The following is a 27,075-nucleotide window of genomic DNA, read 5'->3' as shown; positions in this document are numbered from 1 at the left end:
GGAAGAATTTGGCAATAAATCCTTCTGGTCCTGGGCTTCTTTTTGTTGGTAGGCCATTTATTATTGATTCAATTATGGATCTCATTATTGTCTTGTTCAGGGAATCTGTTTTTTCCTGGTTCAGTCTTGGGAGGTGTTATGTGTCCAGGAATTTGTCTACCTCTTCTAGGTTTTCTAGTTTGTGTGCATAGAGGTGTTAAAAGTAGTTTCTGATGGTTATTTTTATTTCTGTGGGGTCACTGTTAACATCCCCTTCTTCATTTCTAATTCTATTTCTTTGGATCTTCTCTCTTTTCTTCTTTATTAGTCTAGCTAGCAGCCTATCTTATTAATTTTTTCAAAAAACCAACTCCTGGATTTGTTGATCTTTAGAATGGTTTTTCATGTCTCATTATCCTTCAGTTTAGCTCTGATTTTGGTTATGTCTTGTCTTCTACTAGATTTGGGACTGATATGTTCTTGCTTCTCTAATTCTTTCAGTTATGATGTCAGGTTGTTAATTCAAGATCTTTCTAACTATTTGATTGGGCATTTAGAGCTATGAATTTCCCTCAGCACTGCTTTAGCTGTGTCCTGGAGATTCTGGTATGTTGTATCTTTATTCTCATTAATTCCAAAAAACTACTTGCTTTCTGCCTTAATTACATTATTTATCCTAACGTTATTCAGGAACATATTATTAAACTTCCATGTAATTGCATGGTTTTGAGCAATTTTCTTAGTCTTGATTTCTATTTTTATTCTGCTGTGGTCAGAGAGTGTGTTTGGTGTGATTTCAGTTCCTTTGCATTTGCTGAGGATTGTTTTACATCCAATTTTGTGGTAGATTTTAGAATATGTGCCACGAGGCAATGAGAAGAATGTGTATTCTGTTGTTTTTTGATGGAGAGTTCTGTACAGGTCTATCAGATCCATTTGGTCCAAGGCTGAGTTCAGGTTGTGAATATCTTTGTTAATTTTCTGCCTTGACGATCTGTCCAATAGTGTCAGTGGAGTGTTTAAGTCTCTCATTATTATTATGTGGTAGTATACATCTCTTTGTAGATCTCTAAGAACATCCTTTATAGAATCTAGGTGTTCCTGTGTTAGGTGCATTTACATTTAGGAGAGTTAGGTCTTCTTGTTGAATTAATCCCTCTGTCATTATGTAATGCCTTTCTTGATCTTTGTTCATTTAAACTCTGTTTTGCTTGAAATTAGAATTGCAACTCCTGCTTTTTTCTGTTTTCAATTTGTTTGGTAGATTTTCCTCCATCATTTTACTTTGAGCCGATAGGTGTCTTTACATATGAGATGGGTCTCCCGAAGACAGCGTACCATTGGGTCTTGCTTTTTGCCCAGCTTGCCACTTTATGCTTTTTAACTGGGGCATTTAGCCCATTTACATTCAAGCTTAGTGTAGATATGTGTGGATTTGATCCTATCATTATGTTGTTAGCTGGTTGTTCTGGTTTGTTTGTGTGGTTGTTTATGGTGTCACTGGTCTGTGTATTTAAGTATGTTTTGTATTAGCTGATAGTAGTGGTCTTTCCTTTCTATATTTAGTGCTCCTTTCAAAATCTCTTGTAAGGCAGGTCTGGTGGTAATAAACTCCTTGAATGTGGCCAGGCGCAGTGGTTCACGCCTGTAATCCCAGCACTTTGGGAGGCTAAGGCAGGTGGGTCAGGAGGTCAAGAGATGGAGACCATCCTGGCCAACATGGTGAAACCCCGTCTCTGCTAAAAATACAAAAATTAGCCAGTGGTGGCGTGCACCTGTGGTCCCAGCTACTCGGGAGGCTGAGGTGGAAGAATCACTTGGACCCAGGAGGCAGAGGCTGCAGTGAGCCGAGATTGCCCCACTGCACTCAGCCTGGTGACAGAGCAAGACTCCATCTCAAAAAATAATAAAAATAAAAATAAATAAATAAAGAAACTCCTTGAATGTTTGCTTACCTGAAAACGATCTTATTTCTCCATCACTAAGAAAGCTTAGTTTGGCTGAATATGAAATTTCTGATTTTCTTTAAGAATGTTGAGTGTAGGTTCCCAATCTTTTCTGGCTTATAGGGTTTCAGCTGAGAGGTCAACTATTAGCCTGATGGGTTTCCCTTTGTGAGTGAGCTGTCCTTTTTCTATAGCTGCCTTTAGCATTCTTTCTTTCATTTCAACCTTGAAAAATCTGATGATTATATCTTGGGGATGATCTTGTGTATAATCTTGCAGGGGTTCTCTGTATTTCTTCAATTAAACTGTTGGCCTCTATTGCAAGGTTGGAAAATTTTTTATGGACAATATCCTGAAATACATATACAAACCAATGTCCTTATATAACAGAAATAAGCTACAACTGGCCAGGTTTTTTCTACCTAGCTTGCCCTTTTATGTGGAATATTCATTTAGACAGTTTGTTTACTATGCCATGGTTCTTTATTACAGAAACTAAGGGAGGCAATAAATGAAAAACAAGGCAATGGAGATACTCACAATGAGATTCCAATCATAAAGTAAAATACATACAGATAACATCCTAAGTCTGAATACTAGGGGCAAAGTCCTTAGGGCTTATTACTTCTCACTGATACAGAAACCTAGTTTCTTTACAGATCAATGGAGGATCAGGCTTGGGACTGACATGTACAAACAAACATATACTTAGTAGTTTCATCTGGGAGCTAGAGCCTGACCTGAGAGAGTCACTATTTAAGCATGACGATTTTAAGATAACCAAGTGAAATCGTGGCCACAAAATATTGCTTATACAAATCTGCCATGGCAAGACCCTTACTTCTTTCTTAAAACTAATATAAGTAGTTTTTTAATGTTAAAGAGCAGAGGATATTGCCCTAAAAATAAGAGTGGATTTTGAGGTCTTCTTTAACTTTCCTTAGTCCATTTTCTGTTGCTGTAACAGAATATCAAAGACTGGGTAATTCAGAAAGAAGAGAGATTTACTTAGCTTGGAGTTCCGGAGACTGCAAAGTCTAAGATTGGGCAGCTGCATCAGATGAAGGGCTCCTTGCTTCATTATATCATGGCAGGAGGGTAAAAGGGCAAGTAAGCAAATGCTAAAGAGACATCAGGAGCCAAACTCACTTTATGACTCCCCCACTCCTGATATAACAACATTAATCCATTTATGAAAACTCTGCCCTGATGACTCAATCACCTCTTACTAGGACACACCTCTCAACACTGTTGCACCGGGGATTAGATTTTGAACACATGAACTTTTGGGGGACACATTCAACCTACAGAACTTTCCAATAAGAGTAAGTTGACTTGATTGGGTGCAGTGGCTCATACCTGTAATCCTGACTTTGGGAGGACGAGGTGGGCAGATCACGAGGTCAGGAGTTTGAGACCAGCCTGGCCAACATGGTGAAATGCTGTCTCTGCTAAAAATACAAAAATTAGCTAGATGTAGTGGTGGGCGCCTATAATTCCAGCTACTTGGGAGACTGAGGCAAAAGAATTGCTTGAACCCAGGAGGCGGAGGTTGCAGTGAGCCAAGATTGCATCACTGCATTCCAGCCTGGGAGACACAGTGAAACTCCATCTCAGAAGAAACAAACAAAAAAAGGGTAAGCTGACTATGTGAGAAACTGTTTGCTTTGGGAAGCACAGAAACCATGGTATCAGCAGGATATGATATAGGTCAGAAAGTTTTGATAGTTTTGAATTATGCTTAATGGAACTGAGAACTGCCATAGAAATTGACAATTAATAGAAGATCTGGATGAAGATTAGCATCTATAAGATAAAAAGGATATTGTGACCTCATTCACTCACCTAGTGCTGCAATATTAGAACTACTTGGTATTTCCTGGAGCTTGCAATTCATTTATATAAAATAAAACAAATTATCGTGATACTAAGGTATATAAAGTTCTTTATTATCAGGAGGTATTATGACCCAAACACAGAGAGACTATAATAGTAAGTAACACCCACAAAATAAGTGGGAAGAAAGCTGTGTTTTAACTTTGAGCTCATGCAGTATTCTCCTTTAAAATCTGGATTGGTCTTTAATTATCAAGGGTTCAATATAGGCTATTTAATAATCCAGTATAGCAAACTTTCCAGGCCTGAAAAGTTTAAGGGTTATATAAGACAGATTTTCTATTTCCATAAATTTCCTACAACTCACCAGAGTTCATCATGAAGTTTTTGAAATTATTTAAAAAGTTTCAACTACTAGGTACTGGATTAGAAAGTAGAGTTTCATTGATGCTATTTTCTAATCATGAAAATATATGTCGCTTTAGAAGGACATATAGATATATGTCTACACGATGTCTACAATCATATAATTAAAATTATTAAAAATATAAGCTTTATTTGGCTTGTTCCTTTATGGGATATTCCTTTAGACAGCTTATAAAACATTTAATGAGAGTCTAGAAGTTGTCAGGCAATACAGCTATCACCATCATTTTCAAATTTCTAGAAATCCCCTTTTGCTCCCCTGATCCTTCTTCTCTATTAAAATTTTATCCATTGATCAACATTTTCTAATGTAGTCCCCAATGCCTAACAAAATATAATAAATTATTCGAAACAATATAAATTAATAAATTAATTAATACATACAAAAATGTGCTGTGGTGTATGGTATATATATATATATATATATATATATATATATAAAATAGTTACAACTGAAAGCAAGAACTGGTGTTTTGGAAAAAAATAAGAGATGATGGGAAAGAAAAAAGGAAAGAGCAAAAAGAAAAGGTGAAGAGATAATGGTGTATTTTGTTATCATATGGATTTTGTGAATGATCTTCATTCTGTTTATTATCAGGTTTAGTGTTCCTATAAACATAGCAAGCCAGCATCTGCAGGAAATGGGAATTAAAACAAAAATGGTACAATATTAAAACTGGATGTATAGGAGATTTAGGCCTAATTATCGTGGACATCTTTGTACTGTGACTTATTTATAAAGCAGTTGCTCTGGGGTAAGAGAGGAGATACACAAAGCAGACTGAGATTATGCGCTACTCGAATTTTTAGGGTTCCTCAAATGGCCAGGTTGCATTTATACTTTTCAACCTTTCCACCACCAAGATTTACACTGTGCTATGAGATCCAGTCTTAATGGCTTGTGTAGCTCAGGGCATGATCATTGACTCATACAGACCTCAATTCAGTTTTCAGTTTTGCAACTTTCCAGCAGTGACCTTAGATAAGTTTTATTCCTAAACCCTCTGCTACAGGGATAATAACAGTACCTACTTCCAGGATTTTTGTAATTAAAATTATACAGTAATCGCACCTGGAAAATACTACTTAGAATTAAATGCAGAAGCCATAATTTTTATCATTATTATTATTATGGAGAGCAGCATCAAATTAGACCTAATGAATCTTTGTGTACATTTAGATGCTCTATGTTCCTCAGGTCTCCAACGTAGACAATCACATTTAAAGAGCTCAAAGAGCAGAGCTAGTTTGTGAAATCAGTGATATTGTCAGAGGTATAAGGTGCCCGATCACAATATATTCAAATATTTGGATCTGTTAGCAAAGGGGTGTTGGAATGTACAGCTACCCATATTTCTCCCTATGATTGAATTTAAATCCATTCTGCTGTATTCTACTTTACATGATCTACATTACTGGGTCATTTGATGTAAAACTGTGTCATTAATAATTTATTTTAGAAAGTATCATTTTTGAAAGTATTAAAGGAAAATTTGTATATTGCTTTTAAAGTATTTGTTAATTGTGACATTACAAGAGTATATTCTTGCAAGTAGTTTAATATCTGAACATATAAAAACTTTTTAAACCATGTCACATTTACTAAAAAATGCCTAAAACTCATGTAGAGTTTTAAGCACACTCTTTTTTTCTCTAGTATTCTTCTTTAAGAGGTCTTCATTTTAAACCTATTCTTGACTTCAGTAAAGTTTCAGGATACAAAATTACTGTACAAAAATCAGTAGCATGTATATACACCAATGACAGTCAAGCTTAGAGCCAAACCAGTAATGGAATCCTATGTACGATAGACACATACACACAAGATACCTAGGAATACATCTAACCAAGGAGGCGAAAAGAGAACTACACAACACTGCTAAAAAATATATATATATATATAGATGATACAAGCAAATGGATAAACGTTCCATGCTCGTGGATTGGAAGAACTGATATCATTAAAATGGCCATACTGCCTAAAGCAGGTTGCAGATTCAGTGCTATTTCTATCAAACTACCAACATCATCATGTCCTAAACCTCAGCATCACACAATATACCCAAGTAAGAAACCTGCACATATACCTCCTGAATCTAAAATAAAAATGGAAAAAAAAACAACCAACCAAAACAAACCCTATTTCTATTCTTCTTCCACAAGGTGTTTACATGTATTATAATATATGTATCTATCAATTTTATGTTCTACTCATCCTTTCATATATTACTTTGTCAGCAGGTAATGTCTCTACTATTTCTACTAAGTACAATTTAACAAAGCAATATATTTCAAGTTTCATATATAGAAGGTACTTTTAAAATTGTAATATATACTTTAAGGTAGTAGGTTTATTCACTTGGTTTATAAAATAGTGCAAGAAAGATTAATAATACATTATTTTATTCTCAGATAAAATATCCTTTAGTTCTTGAAGAACTAAGAATCCTACCTGTTCTTCATGCCCTAGTCAAGTTCAATCTTTCCCAATATCCTTTGTTTAACAAGTCTAGCTAATATTAATCTCACCTTCTCTTCTCTCACTACTTTTTCTTTGTGTTTGGCACTTGATTACATTTAAGTACAGTATTATTATATACTTATATATTTTTTTAAAATTATTGCAAGTTACTCCTTTCTCCAGCTTGTTAAGGGCAGAATCAATGAAATAATTTTTGTTAGGGGTTAAGGGAGAAAATTCTCTACAGTGTTTATTAAAACTGAGCATAAATTGGGTGTTTAACAAACATTTGCTAGATGGGTGAATGCAGTACAGCTAATGAGATCAATAAAATGAATGTAAGAACTGTTTAAAAGAAATGCTGGGTTACTTATTATAATAAAAGGTGAAGCATTAGAAGAACTTGGTCTTGTCAGAACACTGTATGAAAAAATCAGTCCTGCAGTCAAAAAAAGGTAGCAAAGAAGCTAACAAAAGGACAGAAAAATCTCTAATTAAATCTGTTAATAAATATAACCACCCCAACAAAACTTAGAAAGCTGATTAACTTTCCCCATTACCAGTTAGAGTCATAGATAGATAATATAGTTAACATGTATTGAGCACTACTAGGTGACAGGGGCTATGTCCTACTTTATGAAGTAGATACTATTATTATATTCATTTCACAGGTAAAGAAATCAAAACACAGAGAAATTAGGTAATATACCAAAAAATCACACAGCTAACAAATGGTGAGGCGGAAGTTCAAGTCTAGGGAGTCTGATCCCAGAGTTAATGATGTATGATTACAAAGCTTATATAGTATCTCTCATATGGTTGTTTATATTTTCCAATAAAGTTATAGGGGTGAATAATTATAACAAGTATTTCTGAGAAAAATAACAATTGAGAATACTGACATATGTGGTATGTAGAAATAATAAGGGAATTTTAATACCATATTCCACATTGGCTGAAACTTTCTCACTACAGATTGCTGTCCAATTCAACAATCTATAAACTAAAGATGTCAGGGAGAATCTTGTTTAATCTGGATGGGAGCTTGAAGGATGCACTAAATATGAAAAATATACAACCTTTCTTAAAGAGAAGTAGTAAATGTTTTCATTATTCATTTATTCAACCAGTTAGTCAATAATGTTAAGGACTAAATGCTGAAGCATTAAAAAAAGGAAAGGTGGGGTGGGCCAGTGAAGTGAACCTCACTGGGTTCTTGATTGTATCATTTGGAACTCCAACAGTGCATTTCAACTATTTATATGATGATTGACTAAACTTGTTTTACATTATGGAATGCCCTTACTGTGTAGAGCTGTGAGAAATTCAGTAATCAATATACTTGTGGACAACAATACCTAGATGAGAAACAACAAACATGGACATATCCACACATAATATATACTCCTTTTCTATCTAAAAGTTTGACAAAAACTTAAACAATGGTCAGTTTACAACATTTTAAGCACAAGGATGTGACAAAACATTTTTAAAGATTTTTGTAAAATAAAAAAAAACTTTTAATTGTTAATGATCAAGTTTTTAACAAGAATTTACATATGCATCATCAAAACAGTAGCTTGCAACTGAAGCTTGACACTTGAGAAAGCTTTTAAAATAAATGTCTAAATTCTCTTTTCTTGATTATGTTATGTTTCATTTATTTTAGGTTTTCTAGTGAAATTTAAATAAGAAATGTATAGAGAGTATGGTAATCTCTTTAGATCAGGTACAAAGGCTGTGAAAAATATTTCCTGTGTTTTTCACAGGGAACATGTTCAAATTTCTAATCTGTAAAGAAAAAAAGTGCATTATCTTTTTAGAAATGGCATTTGAAAACCTCTCCAATGGTGAACATTCTTGAGCATATGGATTTTATAAGAACAGCAGTGTATATTAGTTTTTTTCATTTATCATTAACTGATAACATATACAATAAAATATAATTTCCGTTTTCTTATCTAAGGGCAGAAAGTCCCAATCTATTTCTGAATCTCACTTTGGAACAAGGGAAGAACGACCTGACTTGGCATTTTTGATTTCTAACGTTTAAACACGTAATGTTTGTGTGCCGTGGCAGCATATTAGCTTCTGGAATTCATGCCCGATATGAAACATAAACAAAAAACAATTCAGTTCACGTGATATATATATAATCTCACACACGTACACTCTTAGACTTTCTGGGTTTCTATGAAACTCACAATCCACCTCAGGAGTTCAAAGTCACTCGGCCTCTCAGGTCTGAGGTGCCACAGAGAGGCTGCTCCAGCAGGCCTTGGGCACAGTCGTTTGCTGGACAAGACGCCAACTTGGCAAGGTTATGCAGCTGGCAAAGGCAGATTCGTCAGAATAAAGTCGCCACAGGCTCAACCAGGCAAAACATGAATGGCCCTTTCAGCACGAGCCCGAGAGGAGGGATGTTATTGAGCCCAGCAACCCAATTTACTTTATTTCGAGATCCCCAAACTCGCTTTTTTTTAAGGCTTTCTGTTTCAAGGGAGCCAGAATTGGAGCCTGGGTTGGCGGCAGTACAGCTACCTGATCACCTAAGCATCCCCCTCTTTATTTTACTATCTCCTCCATCCACTTGCCCAAGTATAACTTTTGAATGGATTCAGCAGGAGTGAGGCAGGAAAGATAGGAAGGTGAGAAAAGGCGCGGTATCAATACTGCGCTGCCTTGATGATAAGAGGCAGGCACAGGCCAGCGCGGTGGCTCACGCCTGTAACCCCAGCACTTTGGGAGGCCGAGGCGGGCGGACCACGAGGTCAACAAATCGAGACCATCCTGGCCAACATGGTGAAATCCCGTCTCTACCAAAAAAATACAAAAATTAGCTGGGCGTGGTGGCGCGCGCCTGTAATCCCAGCTACTCAGGAGGCTGAGGCAGGAGAATCGTTTGAACCCGGGAGGCGGAGGGTGCAGTGAGCCAAGATCACGCCACTGCACTCCAGCCTGGCGACAGAGCGAGACTCCTTCTAAAAAAAAAAAAAAAAAAAAAAAAAGGCGGGTACAGGGACTCTGTGGGTGGTGGCAGAAAGGGCGTGGGACACGCCTTGCAGAGAGGAAACAGTGGGCGGGGCCACGTGCGGGTGCCGGAGTTCGCAATTCAAGCTCCCAGAGGGCTCGCTAAAGTCCCAGCTGCAAGCCAAGCGCGCTCAGCGGGTGAGTGGCTGGTTCCAGAGCCCTGCCCCTCGCACAGCCTGCGAGCGCGTGGTAAGAAGGCTCATCCGCATCCATGCCTCAGCCGGGGGAGCTGGAGGCGCTCGCAGCCCAAGGCAAGTGATGCGAGGCTGAGCGCGTGGCGGCCCTTGTAGTGCGCCGCTGAGCCAAGCGCCGAAGGACAGCGGCGCGCAACATCTCTGCTCGCTGCGCGCGGGGCGGGGCGCGGCTGGCGGGCGGGGGGCCTGGCCGCCCGCCGGGGAGCTGAGGACGAGCAGGCGCGCTGCGGACCCGAGGGAGGACACGGTCAAAGCATTGCTATCAACTGTGAAACCAGAGAGCCCTCTAAGCCAACAAGCTAACTCTGAAGCCTCCCTTACACCCCCGAACCACCGAAGGCGGCGACACCTGATTCAGCGCATAAACACGGGGCGTTCTGTCCCGGATACAATTACGCGGCAGAGACACTCTCAAACTCGCGCGGGGCAGCCAAGAGACGAGGTGAGCGGAGGGACCACGCCGTTCCAGCGGGCGGACGGGGGGCGGGCTGGGAGGAGGAGGGGGGCGTTGTTTGCTCCCTGAGGTGAGTGCCGGGCGAATGGCTGCGATCCAGGGGCGGGGGGTTGGAATCAGAAAGCGCAGATGGGGTTGGGCTGAGGAAGTTAGGAGTGGATAGTGGGGGTTGGCGGGGTAGGGAGAAAGGCCAGAGGTTGAGGGAGTGTGAGGAGATCTTTTTAGGCTGGCCGCTTATAGCGCCTGCAATCCTGTTTCTCCCATATGGCATCCGTTCGAGGGTCCTCTCGCGTTTGTGCGCCCAAGGCAGAGGGAGGGTATAAGAGGGAGGCGATTCGGCCGAGGACCTTGTACTTGACCCCTGAGGGAATGGGCACCGCGGAGCCCCGAGGCCAGAGCCAGCTGCCAGGACAGGGATAGAGATGGAGGACCAGGAGGTGCTTCGGGACCTCTCACCTCTCCAACTCCCCTTTACTCCCTCTTCCTCCTCTGAAGGAACGAGAGCGGGAGATGTTGGGGGTGGGGAGTATCTCGGGGCTGTACACGCTTGCTGAGACCTTTCAGGGCCCGCCGTTTCCGCGTGCGCGCGCGACCCCCAACAATGGACAGTGTACAGGGGTGGCAGGGTTTCACGGGTCCCCGCGCCCATCTGGGAGTGGTACGAGGTGCCCTTGCATTAGAGAAGCCTGTGCGGGCCCCCTGGATTAGAGAAGAGGTGAGCGCCTGCGGGCAGGGAGAGAAGGACGCGCTGCTGGCAGAAAGAAGGGCGCCTTCCACGGACTGGAGGAGCGGCGAGGGGGCCTGGGAGGTGTGTTTTGGATTTGAAGGAGGCAAGCCGAATCGGAGAGTGCAAGTAGATGCAGTGCTTCAGGGCAAAAGGACAATCCGAGGAGGCGGGCAGGGTACCCATTCTGTATATGCAAACTCGCTGGTTTAATTGAACTCACTGTTTAATTTAGGGTTTATAAAATTGAGTACCGCTAACGCGCCACAGTGCAGCATTTCCTTAGGGAAGGAATAGCCTTTGTACCTGTACCGCGAGTTCCCATCACCTTTCAGCATCCAGGCGGGGAGGGGAGGAGAGAAGGTGAAGAACTTCTGAGAGAGTCCTGAGAACTAACGCGAAGGGCTGGATTGCGCTAACTAGGCGTTCTCAGCAGAGAATGTCGTCAAGGGAAGGGGTGGCTGGCGGTATCAAACCAGGCATGCTCCTGAGAATCACCTTTATTATGAGCCAGTGTTAGCAATGACGATAGAGCCTTTTATTTATGGTGGGTCCCATTGGTAAAAATTAGAAAAAAACACACTACTCTAAAAATCTTAAGTCCCCTCCGGCTGTCACCTTGTACTACCAGTTTTTCAGGATCAATGACGTGAATGTTAGGCAGTTTGGCTAGATACGAAGTTGTTGTTGTTACTATTTCTGATAATTTCATGTTCAAAAATATCTATATTCACTCCGAATTGGTGTGCTTATGATGTATCCTTAGAAAAAAATGATCACCATTTGAAGGAAGGATAGAAAGTGCCTTTTACTCTTTTCTTGTTTTTAAACTTTTATTTTAGGGTTTGGGCTACATGTGACGGGTTGTTACGTTAAATACATGTCACGGGGGTTTGTTGTACATATTATTTCATCACCCAGTTATTAAACCCAGTACCCAATAGTTATCTTTAATGGGTATTTTAATAGTGTTAAGAGTAACCACACTGTGTCCCCAGGAGATTTTAAAATTAACCATGCACCTCAGTATTACATGATAAAGGAGACCAGAACTTTGTGTTAATTGAATTAAATTTTAGTCAGCTTAGTTTTCTCCTATAAAAACTATCTCTCCGTGGTTTGAGGTTTTGCTTTAGGAATGTGTCTCTGTTCAGCAACTATTCTAGATAAGCCAAAGAAAAACACTCTAGTATTGTATGAATTTCCTGCCACCTACAAGGTTAAGTTGACATCTAGTGTTGTGTGACTTAATATTATACGAATCTTTAAAAACTACAATAAAGCATAGTTCCCCGATATTTAGTAAAAGCTTGATACTCTATTAGGAGGTTGGGCATACCTGAGCAGAAACTATACTTCTTTTTCCAGATAATACTACTATAGAAATTCAAACTTTTTAAATTTAAGATTTCCAGAGGATTATGCTTGTTGTATTTAAACTTGGCACACATCTTATAATAAATAAATCAATGCAGTAAATAAAGATGCTTATAACCATTTTTTGGGATAAAACCTACTTTTCGTTTAGAGATGTTGACAGTTTACATTTCCCAATAATTTAATTTAAATTAAAACATTTTATTGCACCTTATGAACAACTGTCAGCTTTATTACCTTTTAAATATTGCTGAAAATCCCACCTTCGATTCTCAAATCGTTTTTAAAATCATGTTTATCAAATAATATTAATTTGTTGCTTTTTAATTCATATTATATTTTCCAACATACACCTGGGAATTTCTAAGATATACTTAGAAAGTGAGAACTTTTGATTATTTATGCAAGATATAATGTCTCATTTATTTGACTTCATCTGCATTGGTACTTATTTACATAAGAACATTTTCTAGGTAGCTGACTCTTCACATCATTAATTACTGAAACTTAAAAAAAAAAGAGACATTATAACATACAAGCAATTTCTAAACCTTACTGCCTTCCTTGTTCCCTTGGAGGATATTGGATATAAGTTATTTTTTCTTGTTGGGCTGTCTTTATGAATTCATAAAGAATTGAATAGTGCTATTTGCTGAGGTGTATAGAGCTGTTTTTGTTTATAGTAAATGGTCTCAGCCTGCTGGGTTGAAATACTAGAATGGAGACAGAAGTACCATTCTTCTTTTTATGTTTTTTTCTGGGTTCTCTTTCTGTTATCAGCTATCACTTTCTGCTGCTGTCAGACTGTGAGCGGGCCCTGCTGCTATATTATCTGTTGTCTTTTTTTCCATTAAATGATGTGGGCTATTGCTTGAGTATAAAGCCTGTAGACTTTGTGACAGATAGTTTCTTTTCACATGCTTTATTTGTGGTCTGGACTGTGAGCTGAAATGTTTAGGTTTCCAGAAGGGTGGCCTCTATATAAAAGGTTTTAATGTACTTTTTGTAGAAAAATTTGTGTATGAGATCTTTAGGAGGGTGTCTTAATTTCAGACAGTTCAGTCTTCTGGAAAATCTTAGTGTTTCTGAGAAACTGAAGCAGCTCTTTAAAAAAATTTACCTTTTTTTTGTTTGAGAAGGTGTTTTAGTCTTGTTGCCCAGGCTGAAGTGCAGTGGCACGATCTCAGCTCACTGCAACCTCCGCCTCCTGAGTTCAGGTGATTCTCCTGCCTCAGCCTTCCGAGTAGCTGGGACTACAGGTGTGCGCCAGCAAGCCCAGCTAATTTTTGTATTTTTTTTTTAGTAGAGACAGGATTTCACCATGTTAACCAGAATGGTCTAGATCTCTTTACCTCGTGATCCGCCCACCTCGGCCTCCCAAAGTGCTGGGATTACAGGCTTGAGCGAGTCACTGTGCCCGGCCCAAAAGTTTACTTTTTAATGATAGGCCCAGATTGTCTTTATTTAGGAATTTATATACTAGGATATTTTACATACTACTTTCTGCCACTGAAACTTACTAACCATAATGTAGTGTAGTTAATATTTTTCTACCCTGGAAGTCTGGAATAAGAAGTATGATTTGAGAATCCTGCTAACCATACTTGAGAGTAGGTTAATTATTTAAATATTTTGCATACCTACTTATGGAGAAGGCATATAATCATAATAAATTTGATTAAAATGGCTTAATTTAATTTGGTCTTCAAAACAGTGGTAATCATATCTCTTTAATCTGAAGCATTTCATAAACATTCATTCTTTTATTCGACAAATATTTGTTAAAAGCATACCATGTGCCAGGCACTGTGCTCTGGGGATGTGCATACAATTAAGGCCCTGGGAGGACTTTAGGCTTAAAAGGGGGAGATAAGGAAGAAACAGGCCATTTTCTTTTATTATTATTATTATTCTTTAAGTTCTGGGGTACATGTGCAGAATGTGCAGATTTGTTACATAGGTATACACGTGCCATGGTGGTTTTCTGCATCCATCACCCCATTATCTACGTTAGGTGTATTTCTCCTAATGCTACCTCTCTCCTGTCCCCACATCCCTCTCCTATACCTCCACTGCCCTATGGGGCCTGGTGTGTGATGTTCCCCTCCCTGTGCCCATTGAAAACAGGCTATTTTCAATATGTACAATATAGTGCTGGCTGTTCTGTAAGTGCCGTGATAGAGATATACACACCATACCCTGAACAGAGATTTGGAAGTGGTCAATTCTGTGTGGGGGCAGGAGATCCAACGGTTTCTTAGAGGGTGGCATAAAAGATGAATCACTGGAGGCAGGAGCAAGATCATGGAGGGCTGTTTGCCGTCCTCAGGAGTATGGACTATTTTCAGGTCAAGGTTGTTTTAAACAAAGGTGTGATGTGATCAGAAAACAGCTCTTACGGCAATCTAGAAGAATGGATCTGAGGAACATGAGATATGAATGGTAGTTTAGAAGGTATTGGGGTGACCTTGGTAAGAGAGGTTGAGGTCCTTGTACCAAAGTGTTGGCAGTGGGATGAGAGAAAGGGTTTGGTTACAATGACATTCAGGTGGTAGAATCTCTGATTAGGTGACTGATTTGATGGAGGATTGGGAGTGGGTGGTATAGGAAGATGGTATAAAACTTAAAAGGATATCCAGATTTGAGAGCAAGAGTGATAGAGTTCAGTTTTAGACATGTAGAACATGAAGTGCTTATAGAAAATCCAATTGGAGATGTGTGTCCAATGAACCATTGCATATAAGTTTTGGGCAGAGAGGTCCTGGGCTAGATAGGTAGGTAGATAAATGGATAGACACACAGAAACATTTAGCAGTTTTCAGTGTATAGGTCATTATAAACAGTGAAAGTTGATATGTTTTCCAGGGCAAGTACCAAAAGTTAACAGGGAAACAGAGGTCTGGGGAGATCCTAAAATCAGAGTTGAGTAGAGAAATAGCGAGCAATAAAGAAGAATGAGAAGGTACAGAACAAGAGAGGCAAGAGGAAAATTAGGGGAGTGTAACTTTTAAAAGTAGCTGAAAAATGAGAAAAGTTCAGAAAGTGAGACTGTGAGGTACTAAAATGAGGAGTATTAGACTGTCTTGTTCCTGTCACCCCACCCCTGAAAAGCTCTGTGACCTTGAGCTCACAATTTAGTTTTGTTTCCTCATTTACCAAATGGGGAGAGAAGCGACTACTTTATAGGGCTACTGCGAGGATCAGATGAGATAAAGTCTGTCATGCACAATGCCTGGAAGGTTACTGGTCTGTGTTTAACAAATGCTAGCTGTCTTATGGAAACCAGGACTTGGATTTGTGATTAGAAGGTGCCCAGTCATTTTTGCTTTCACAAGTACTCGCTCTCAGAATTCACAGAGAGTGATTGAAAATATATTTTTAAGATGAAAACTTGATCATACTTTTAACTTTTTGGGTTAGAAGCCAGTAGAATAAGAGCCATTGAAAATTTTTTAGGGAGCAGAGGGAGCTAACTGAACAAAGTCCTTGAAGAGAGAGTGGAAGTTACCTCAAGAGCGTTGCAGAGATGTTGGGTTTCTCAGGACAAGCCATGGTTCCACCAGTCTGGAGGGTCTTGTGGCATATTGTTTAAAAAGTACCTGGTAATTAAACCTACACGTTTCTAATGTCTTATTTAAAGTACTCTTAGTATTTTAAGTGTGTTCTATTTCCTTGGATATTATATATAAGGATATTGATTATTCATTTGAGTAGTAGCTGAAAACAAACTCAGAAAACAATACAGATGATTTCAAAACATAACAATGTATAATTTAATATTTGGTGATTCCAAAGGTACTTCGATATCTCATAGGGTCTTAAAAATCAACGTGTGAGAAATATTTATTAGCCTGTGTAATAACGAAAGGACTGATTTGTAGAAGTTGGTTTGATTTTTTTTTTTTTTCAAATTTAGACTACCATGGTAATATTTAAATATACCTACTTTTTCCCTAGGATTTTCTCTGTTTGAAGGAAGTGATGCTTTATGTTAGAGATAAAAATTTTAAATTAGAGTTTTATTTTCATATGTATGTGAATGTTTTTTGTCTGCAATTAGTGTGTAATTTGAGAAAATGTTTACATCTGTGCACTGGTTTGAGAATCAACCAACAATTGAACATAGTACATATTGTTTACTAATTGGTTATAAGGCATATTGGTTATTAATTGGTTATAAATGATGTTTATTGGTTTTTTTTTAGTTCAGATTAGTATATCTATTTTAAGATATTCTGTTATTCACCACTTGTCATTTGTTTCTATGGCATTTGAGGAGTACATAGCTTTTAGGACTCCTAATAAATATTTGCTGAATAAAACAAAATTAGATGTTCCATATTTTTAAGATGAAATGAATTTTATATGTGTAGTTTTATTATTTGATTATTTTCTTTACCTGAAAATCACTAGCCACACTCTTTGTTATCAGCACTTCTCTATTTTCCAGTTGAGTTTTAGTGCTTTTTTTTTTCCCACTGTGCTTAGTCCTTCATGGTTTATGATCCTGTTATTTGTAAAGCATAGTAATCCGTGCAGGTGATTTTCAGTTTAGGCTTTCTTCTAGTTCTATGTTGTATATTCATCAACTCAGTTTTAAACTGTGTATTGTCATGCTCAGCACTCCCTTACAGAGATAACAGATGCCAAGTTGAAATTGACTTATACAGAATAGCATTTAGGAGTGCATAGCTAAAATAAAACTGTACCTTTGGTTTATGAATGGCAGGGTCTCTGGGACAGTGTAGGTCAGTTCATATTCTCTGGCTGGACATTTATGTAAATATTAAAACATTTAGAGTAGATGGAAAGGTGTATAGTAGGAACATTTCAGAGATACTCTTTGCTTGTAGTCTTGTACTATTCATCTAAATTATTAATTTGGAATAATCACTATATTCATTTTATTTTGAAGGTACAATCTATTTCCATTGACTTGATATGAATAAGAGAAATGCATCTGCAAGGATTCCAGTTCATTAAAGAAATTTACATTCATAACTGATTTGGTAAATATTTGCTTGATTTGGAAATATTAGGTAACAGAATATTTGCGAAATCATTTTGTACTTTTTAATTGTTTTGAAGAAATTTAATACTCGAAATGTTTCAAGACACCATGTCATGACTTTTTAGTTATTACATTAACTATAACTTATTTTAATAAGTAAAAACTGTGGGGCTAATTTTCTTCCAAGTGAAACATTAAGTTTAAATAATGCACACATGAATTTACAAAGTAGAATCAAGTGTGCAAACATGTTATATATTCTGTAATAGGTTCCTGAAAAACTGTATAAGAACTCAACTTTTATACATTTAATCATGTTTATAGAATTTAAGAAAATAGGGCAAACATTTAATACTTTTTAAATATTAAGTGATGGGCATACAGATGTTTATGTTAATCTTTATATTTTTCTATATGTTAGAAATAGTTTACAGAAAAAAATTTGTGGATAGTGACATTAAGGCACATTTATATTATAAATATCCACAGGGACTTTGCTATTTAAAACAATATCAACATCCAATTTATCATAGAAAAAATTCTGTCCTGATTTATTAATACCTGTTTTGCAAATTCAGATTTTTCTAATGGGCTTAAGCAGACACACACACACACACACACACACACAATAACAACAGCAACAAACTTGGGCACACTTCTGTAACAGTTGAATATAGTCTTATCTACTGAAAGTTTTTAAACTTCTACACTTAAGTCTTAATCTGATTCTGCCTCATCCTCATAATATCCATTATTTAGAGGAAAGGCATCAACAAGAAGAATTAAATTTTAATTTATTATTATTTTTTTACTAGCACAGTTAGAGTGATTTAGTGGTGGTGTCTTCCTGCTTTGAGAGAGCTGCTCTAAGACTAGGCAGTTAGTGCTGGGCAGCAGGCCCTTCTTGTGGGTTCTCTTTATGAAGAAGGCCCTTGTGTTTTACATAGATTTTGCATTTGTGCTGCTGTCCCTTTTGAGTTGTTCTCACCAAGCCAACCTGGGGAGCTTTGCTTAGGGGAAAACTAGTCAAACAGGTTTGCCAGTCTATTCAAAAGCAGGGAAAAACAGTTAAATGTATTGATAAGAGTCCAGGATAAAACTGTTTTAAGGAATATTAATGCTAATCACTGACTTTGTTTTCTACTGGTTTTGAAAATACTTTAGAAACATTTGTGAGAATATATCTTAATGGCGATAAACTTAAGAGTCAGAGAAACTGGAAGGGGAAGTAAGTTAGGTATAGGGGATAAGGACAAGATGGGGAGAAGGAAGGAGAAACAATGGAGAAAAAAAATCTCAAGAAGAAAGGAATAGTGTTTCAGTATCATATCTGGGCTTTATGTAAACTGGGTGTGTTATAGCAGGAAACCATGGTATTGATTTAAGAATGAATTTAATTAAAACAAACAAACAAAAAACTCACAGCCTCTGTGGTCTTCAACATCCAAAATAGGGAACACCTTGCCAAGGCAGGGCTGAAGTTTACTAGGAATATTGGTGGGAAAGTGTTATAGTTAACTATCTCTGACATTTATTTTCACATGGGGATCCAAAATCTTTAACCTGGCTTTCAAGGCTCTTTATTGTCTAGCTGCTTTCTGATCAGTCTTATTTTCTCCTACTCCTCAATAGGATTCTATTCTGTTTACCCAATGGGGCATTCCTTTCAGGATATCCCCCGACTTGAGATGTCCTGCCTTTTTTTTCCTCTGCACTTCCAAATTCTCACCCAAGGTTTGGACACTCAAGTCCCACCTCAGACTGTGGCTTTCCAGTCTCTGTCACTTTTCTGTGACTTTGATTTGTATATATATTGATGTTAACAATTAGGTTTCATTCTCCCTCTAAGGAGAGTATGAACTCTTGGAGTGTGGAGTCTCTTGTCTCCTCATACTCCTTGGACAAACACTACTGATCAGAGATAAGATATTTGAACATGATTGAATGGCATCTTTAGTTTGTTCACAAGGCAATAAGGGTAAGTTTCCTAATTTTTATACATATTTTGATTGATTTTTTTATCTGTTGTTTTTTCCAGAACTTCATCATTCAAACTTGAAACATTCCCCTATTTTTTTTTAACGTGGTATTCTGCATAGGAACAACATATCGTATAGGGATTGCTACATTAGTCACAATAGAAAAAAAAGTTTGATATATAGAAAGATTATATTACAGTTCCATGGAACTCTACTATAAAATTATAATGGTTTAGTAAGTTTTTCTTTTAAATTTACCTGGGGCTTCTAATAGATGGACGTGCATTCACAACTAATACTAGGTAATGCTAATAAAATAATCAAGTGATAACTGCATTTAGTTTTTATTTTGTATTTACATTTCAGTATATGTATGCTTGATGTCATGAAACCACAGTTAGAGAAAAGAATGATTATATCCATGAGGAAGATGACTTAGGAAGTGTTCTAATTGTCCAGTTCCCCACTTCCCCATAGACCTTTTATACCAATTAAATTAAAGCACCAGCCCAGACAGAATACTTTTTTTTCATTCTTTGTGCCTATTTCCTCCTTTGATAATCACAGAATTCTTCTGGCCAAAAGATTTCCCTTTCCATCTCCCTCTGAGCAGAGCAATAGGAATAAGAATAAATTTTAAACCAGGTGAAGTGGTGCAGGTTGGTGGTCCCAGCTACTCTGGAGGCTGAGATGGGAGAATTGCTTGAGGCCAGGAGTTGAGTCTCAGGCTGTAGTGTGCTGTGGGGTTCATGCCTGTGAATAGCTGCTGCACTCTAGCCTGGGCAACATAGGGAGACCTTGTCTCTTAAAAAAAATAAAAAACAAGAATATATTTTAAGACAATTCCTCAGCAAAAGGAAAAGAAGAGATAAGTTAGATAAGATTATTAATCAGAAGCAATGCTTGTCTGTTTAATTCGCCAGTTTTAAATAATTCTTGAAGGCATTTGAGAGGTCATTATATTCTTTTAGTCACTTAGACGCTATCTGAAAATATGCTTTGGAATATACTTTGTCTTTAAACTTCTAAACTACATGCAATATACAGAAATAAGGCCCTCTGGCTATCCTCTCTCCTTTATTTTTTTCTCTCCCTTCAGCTTTTCAGAAGATAATTTTCCTGCTTCTTCTAGGAAATTCACAGGAGGGATCCTAGTGAGTGGTTTACAAACTTGTGTGGGGAAGGGATGGATAGAGTGGAGATGGGATAGGCGTCTGCCCATCACTAGGATTTGGTTGTTCCTCTAGCCTCTATGTGAGCTCTACATGCCTTATGCTTTCTGACCATTATTTTTGCCAGCAAAAATGAGGTAGCTTATTTTAATATTACCTAAATGCAGTTCTGTTCCTATTCTACCCCATTACTCCATCCAAAAGGAGATTGAAAGGAAGACATTTTGAACCAGATATGTTGATTTCCTGGTGGACTGTACAGTATCTGTAACATTTAGAATTAATTAATTCATTCATTCAATAAGCAACCTAGTATATGCTAGAACTCTTCTGCTTTAGAGCCAAGATGTATCATATTTTTTTTATAGTCTAAATATTTAAGGGTTTTATAAAGTTTAATAAAGTCATGACCAAAGCTTTACAAAGACTGCTATTTTGATTCATGTATCACAGAATTCAATAAAAAGTCAAACTATTATCTGACATATGGCAGTAACAACTTTGGAGAGTGTTTATATGATACACACAAAGGATTCTGGATTAGGACCCAGGAAACCTTAATGCTAGCTCTGACTCTGCCAGTGAGTAACTGAACTAGCTGTGTGATTCCAGGCAACCACCCCATGGAGACTTGGCCACTTTCTCTACAAATGAAGGATTTGAAGTCACCTATCTTTAGTTTGTAAAGTGTGACTAATTTATTTTTATTTTTATTTTATTTTATTTTATTTTTGAGACAAAGTCTTGCTTTGTCACCAGGCGTCAGGCTGGAGTGCAGTGGCGCAATCTCGGCTCACTGCAACCTCCGCCTGCTGGGTTTAAGCGATTCTCAGGTCTCAGCCTCCCGGGTAACTGGGACTACAGGTGCACGCCACCATGCCCAGCTAATTTTTTTTTTTTTTTTTTTTTTTTTGTATTTTTAGTAGAGACAGGGTTTCACCATGTTGGCTAGTATGGTCTCAATCTCTTGACCTCGTGATCTGCCCACCTTGGCCTCCCAAAGACTAATTTATTTTTTAATGAAAATACATGTTTTTAAAATTTTTTGTATCATTTTGGCACAAATATATTAAATGTCAATGTTTAAGTATATTTATCTTATTTTCATAAGACAATGGCAATGATATATAAAAGACTTTCTCTGGACATGCCTCATTGTGGTGAATATCTATTATAATCCTAGATACTTAGAACACACAAAACTGTACATTTTAACCTGTTAGTAAAGGAACATCAAAGAAATTTATTCTTTCTGCAAAAGCTACCAAAATTTTCCCACTTCTGGGGTCTAAGATAACTTCTATATTTAATCTAATACTCAACCTATCTAATACAACCTTCTCCTAGTGATGATGGTGGAATTCTATAGGGAAGAATAGGGAAGTTTGTTATTTGTGCACCTGTGAAGACTTTCAAGGAATGGAATAGGAAAAATACCTAGAATTTTGTTTCTTGTTCTGATTTGCTTTTTGGTTATGTTTGGCAGTTTTGTCCTGAAAACATGTTTGACACATTACATGAAAATGTATTTTATGACTCTTAATAATGTTAAAAATACATTTAAACTAGTGATAGTGAAGAAAGGACATCTTAATTAGTGCGGAAACAATCCCATGATCTTTTGTAATTCTCCAACATTACTGTAGCCTTAAGAATCTCTAGTAATGTATTGAAAAGCTGTTTCTCCTACATGTGAATGCGTTTCATTGGAGGAGAAGATGAAAATTTGATCTGGATATTCTCCAGATTCACTTGCAGTATTCTACTAATTAAAATCCCAATAAAAGATAATTATAAAGAATCCTAACAAAACATTTTAAAACATAAAGCATTGTTTTTGTATTTTTTTTAAAGAAAATTATACTTGTCAGAATGTAAAGCCTCAGATAATCTCAGTTGTATGATTTATGAAACTTTTCTCACTTGTGTAAGGATGGGATCAGAATCAAAACAAGGAATTTCCATATTGTTTGCTGAATGTTCATCACATGATACAGATTCATGGAGATAACTGTACGAGGCTAGTCTTGGGGAACTGCAGAAATAGAAACCCACATCTTACTCTGTAGGATATATGTACATATATCTGTACATACATATATAAAATATATATACACATATAAAAATATATATGCATGTTTATTTTAAAACTATGTATGTGATCAAGACACAAGTGTTTTAATACCACTGTTTTCTTTATTAAAAAGGAAAATTGCATTTTTTTTAAATTACAAACTTGTACTTACATTGTCTAAATTTGGTTTCTGTAACAGAAGCATCAGTGTTACCTGGCAATTTGTTAGAAATGGAAATTTTGGGACCCATCCTAGATCTGTAAAATTGGAAGCCATGAAGGCAGGCCCAACAGTGTGTGTTGTGACAAGCCCTACAGGTTATTGTGATGCATACTGATGTTTGAGACCCACTTATCTATGATATCAAATATCTCATCAATTCACACTTTTCTTGGATAATGAAAAAATTCTGATCATCTTAAGGAAAAAAGAAAAATTCAGTTGATATTTTAAAATACTTGCCTGGTTAGTTTTATAACCTAAACTCATGATATCTGATTTTACTTACTAATTGGTTATTTAGGCATCAACAAATATTGTTAATTCAGGTAAACCCACACAGTTCTCAATTTCTTAAAGAAAACAGGGTTGAATTATTTTTTTTTTTTTTTTTAAGATTTTGCTATGACATCATCTAAGTGTAGCCTAGATTTTCTTGATTTTTATTATAGGAAATGAGGGGGAGGAGAATTTAAAAAGCAAAAAACTATTAGTCCTAGGCCTCATCCTCAGAAATTCTGCTTTGGTTGAACTACATTGTAGATGGCAGGTTTTCATCCATCTCTAGTTTTCCAAAGCTTCCCAGGTGATTATTATGTGCAGCCAGTGTGGGACTATAGCCATGTGTTCAAAGATTGGCCCACCTACCACATATCGGTCCATTAAGAAAATTGCACATTAGATCTATTAGGTTCTTTTATTTTTTTAAACAAATTGTCCTTTAGTGTATGGTTCATTAAAAAATAATTTCTTTTCCAATAGGTTATTGGTATTGTTGATTTGCTTAATCATGTTATTGATCATTTTGTTACTCTTTATTCTACCTCTTGGTTTTGCTATAAATCCTTGCTTATTCAAAGTGTACTCCAAGCACTAGTGGCATCCCCTATTACTAGAGAGCTTGTTTCAGAAATAAGTAATATAGGACCCCATCCTAGATCTACCGAACCACAATTTATATTTTAATAGTATTCCTATAAAGTATGTCTTCAGATTAGTGATTCTCTATAACTTAAAATTTAAAATCAAGGTAAATTCTATTTCTTTTCATTTTGTTTCTTAGAATTCATTGGTCTGGTCTTAACTACTTTTTAGGAACCAAATATATCAATCATCTCATTAAACCTATTCTTAAACCCAGTTTTTTTTCCAGTAAGTTTTAGAATAGTAAGGGATATTCCAAGCTACATAATTTCATGGCCATATCTGACAGGTGAAGAAAATTAGGAACAAAAATTAAATGACTTGGGCCTATGACAAAGGCTACTGATTTGAGGATCCATAGATTCATGCTGCAATCATGTTGTTTCTCTTGTCATTATACGTCACTTAAAATGATATTATCTCTATAATTTAAACCACTTAAAATGTGAACTAACTGAAAAGATAGTCTTAAGGTACCAAGTATCATACATGTCCAAAAAAAACCCCAACATTTTAAATATGCATTAACAATTATTTTAATTACTCATCTTGATAACTTTACTAACACACTACTTCAAATTAGCTTAGAATTTGTTTATTAACTAATAATGGGGAAGTTGACTATTAAACAGAATGTAAATGAAAGAAACTGCCATGTTTCCTTACTGCTTATTAGGTATTAAAACTATTCACGTGCTCTTGAGGGACTGCTGGTACTTTGTATACAGAAATTTAAAAAGTTGTTTGGAATTATTTATTCTGAGTTCCTGGGAATCTGGGCTATGTGCATTATGCTTTTCTAAATTCCCGGGATAATTGATGAGCTTCAATTTAGGTCTTGATAGTTGGGATCCATATTACCATCATTGTATTACCTGTATTTCTCTTATTGCATGTAAGTTGCCAGTGCTAGATCCTTATCTGTCAATATGCTGGGAGAATTGCATAAATATTTCCAGCTGCTTTCTAAAAATTCAGAGTCTCAGGTTTCTCCCTACACTCCGTAACAGCTTATTTGCTGAGGTGACTTTGGAACCTGCATTTTTATTAAGTACCTAAGGTGATTCTTCTGGATGCCGGAATTTGAAAACAACTTCTTTAGGTGATTATATGTTTGTGTTTTATATAGTTAAATTTAATCACTATCATCAAGCATTAATGAAAACAACTTCATTAGATGATTATATATTTGTGTTTTATATAGTTAAATTTAATCACTATCAGCAAGCATTAATGAAAACAACTTCATTAGGTGATACATATTTGTGTTTTATATAGTTAAATTTAATCACTATCAGAAAGCATTAATGAAAACAACTTCATTAGGTGATTATATATTTGTGTTTTATATAGTTTAATCACTATCATCAAGCATTAATGAAAACAACTTCATTAGGTGATTATATATTTGTGTTTTATATAGTTAAATTTAATCACTATCAGCAAGCATTAATGGGACACATACTATGTATAAGTACTGAGTGCGGTCTGTTGATATTTGTATTATCTTATTTTTCTTTTTATCTTATTATCTTATTTTTCTTTATTGTCTTATTTTTCTTTTCTCTCTGTGTTTTTGTTTTTTATCTTACCTTCCTGTTTAATGTTTGCAGAGAAACTCCCCAGGTGGGCCTGAGCCAGCTATCACTGATAAGTGAATAGGGTTGAGTTTCTCATTACAGCTTCACCACCTGTACTGTAGATGTCTGAAAAGAGATAACTGCAGATACTTGTGTTGAAAAAGTGGTAAGTGCAGCTAGCTTGGAATCGTACAACAGCAACAACAACTTTCTTTATAACCTCTCCTTCAAGAAGAGGTTCTTTTGTATTCCTCTTGGCGATGTCTCAGGTGCAAAATTGAATTTTTTAAGTGGTATTGCTAATAGTTTCTTCCTTTCAGTATTTCATGTGTGTAAAGAAAGATCTGCCTCTGTAATACTTGTAGAGAGTTCTATTCATCTTATTTTTCATAAGATGACATAATAGTGTAAGGAATGTAACAGTGATACAATATTTTTCATCACGCTCTTTTAAATGATTTCGTTATCAGGCAAACCAATATTTTAAAAGCAAAAGTGATTGCATCAGAAATTTTTACCAAAAACTTCTGACAAGGAACTTTGGATTATTTCATTAAATGTATGAAATGAAACCAAATTCATTCCTCCTTTGCATTCAGCCAGCATTTTTGGTTTTATTTCTGCAGTTAAGCTGTGTGCTTCTATGCAAATACCTTTAATTTTTCTAATGGAATGAAAAACATTAATTTAGTAATGTGGCAGATTTTGAAAATCTAGAGTTACCTATATTTATTTACTGCTGACAGCCAAACTGAGTTCTCTCAATGTAAGGTTTTCACTCAGATTGTACTCTTAATTAAAGGTGCCAGATTTTTTTTTTTTTTTTTTGCAGGTGGCAGTTTTAACCAACCACAAGTGGCTTCAATTTTCTGAATTATTTCTTCTCCTACCTCAAATCAATATGTTCCCATTCTACCATGTGATTTTAGGGGATTCCTTGCTTTTAGTAGTTTTATTGCTAATAGCTACCATAAATAACTTAAGAATACCAAGAATTGTCTACAGATGGAAGATGCATGCTTAAAATCTGGGTTATTTAACAACTAAGTAGATATAAAGCTGGGTTTTTCCCCAGTTTGTCGACAGTTACACTTTTTTTTAAGCTTTCTTTTCTTTCTCTCTTCACTTGATGGGATACAAGTACATTAATTTACTAGATACTAGATCTTTGTCAAGTTTTTAACCTCTCGGTCTTATTACCTGTAAACTGGGGGCTACTTTCTTGCCTTCAGATGAATATGAAATGAGATAATGTTTATAAAGCAGGTAATATAAGGAAGGCATGTAGCAATTAAAAACAGCTGCTGTTTATTGACACTTGTGTGTTAAGTCAAAGAAATAGGGTGACCAGCTCGTCCCCATGTGCCCAAGACTTTCCCAGTTTTAGCATTGTAAGTCCCACATCCTGGGGAACTTCCCCCCAGTTCTAGGCAAACCAGGATTCTGAGTTCCCCCTAGGGCTTCAGTGACTTAGAAAAGGTAGCTTATCTGCTTCATACACAATAATTTGGGCATAAGCAGGCAGACTGGTGTTATGGTTACACAATCTGAGGACCAAAGTGTCTTTGTTGTTACCCCTTTTCTGGTTTATAATTCTGTCGGTATAGTCCAGGATGTTAATCATTACCATGTCTTATTCCAGCTGGCAGGAAGTTGAAAAGTGAACCTCCAAGGGCATACATTAGAAA

General features: G+C 36.7%; 1 protein-coding gene across 2 annotated transcripts in view; it reads left to right on the top strand.

The window, feature by feature from the left end:
* The first annotated feature begins 10,084 nt into the window (after positions 1-10,084).
* The window catches only part of UGT8 (UDP glycosyltransferase 8), an 82,288-nt gene continuing 65,297 nt past the window's right edge, over positions 10,085-27,075 (top strand). The window contains exon 1 of one of the 2 annotated variants that reach the window (XM_012472888.3): positions 10,085-10,314. The gene's annotated coding sequence lies outside the window, so the exon portion shown is untranslated. Of the gene's footprint in view, positions 10,315-11,021; positions 11,042-27,075 lie in introns of those variants that run through there. The other variant, XM_012472889.2, reaches the window with a different exon arrangement.

Source organism: Aotus nancymaae, unplaced genomic scaffold (assembly GCF_030222135.1).
Source record: "Aotus nancymaae isolate 86718 unplaced genomic scaffold, 86718_ANA_hifiasm-v0.15.2.pri h1tg000033l, whole genome shotgun sequence".
NCBI classification, from domain to species: Eukaryota; Metazoa; Chordata; class Mammalia; order Primates; family Aotidae; genus Aotus; species Aotus nancymaae.
Note: the sequence above shows the minus strand (reverse complement) of the source record. Positions and strands in the feature narration are given on the sequence as shown.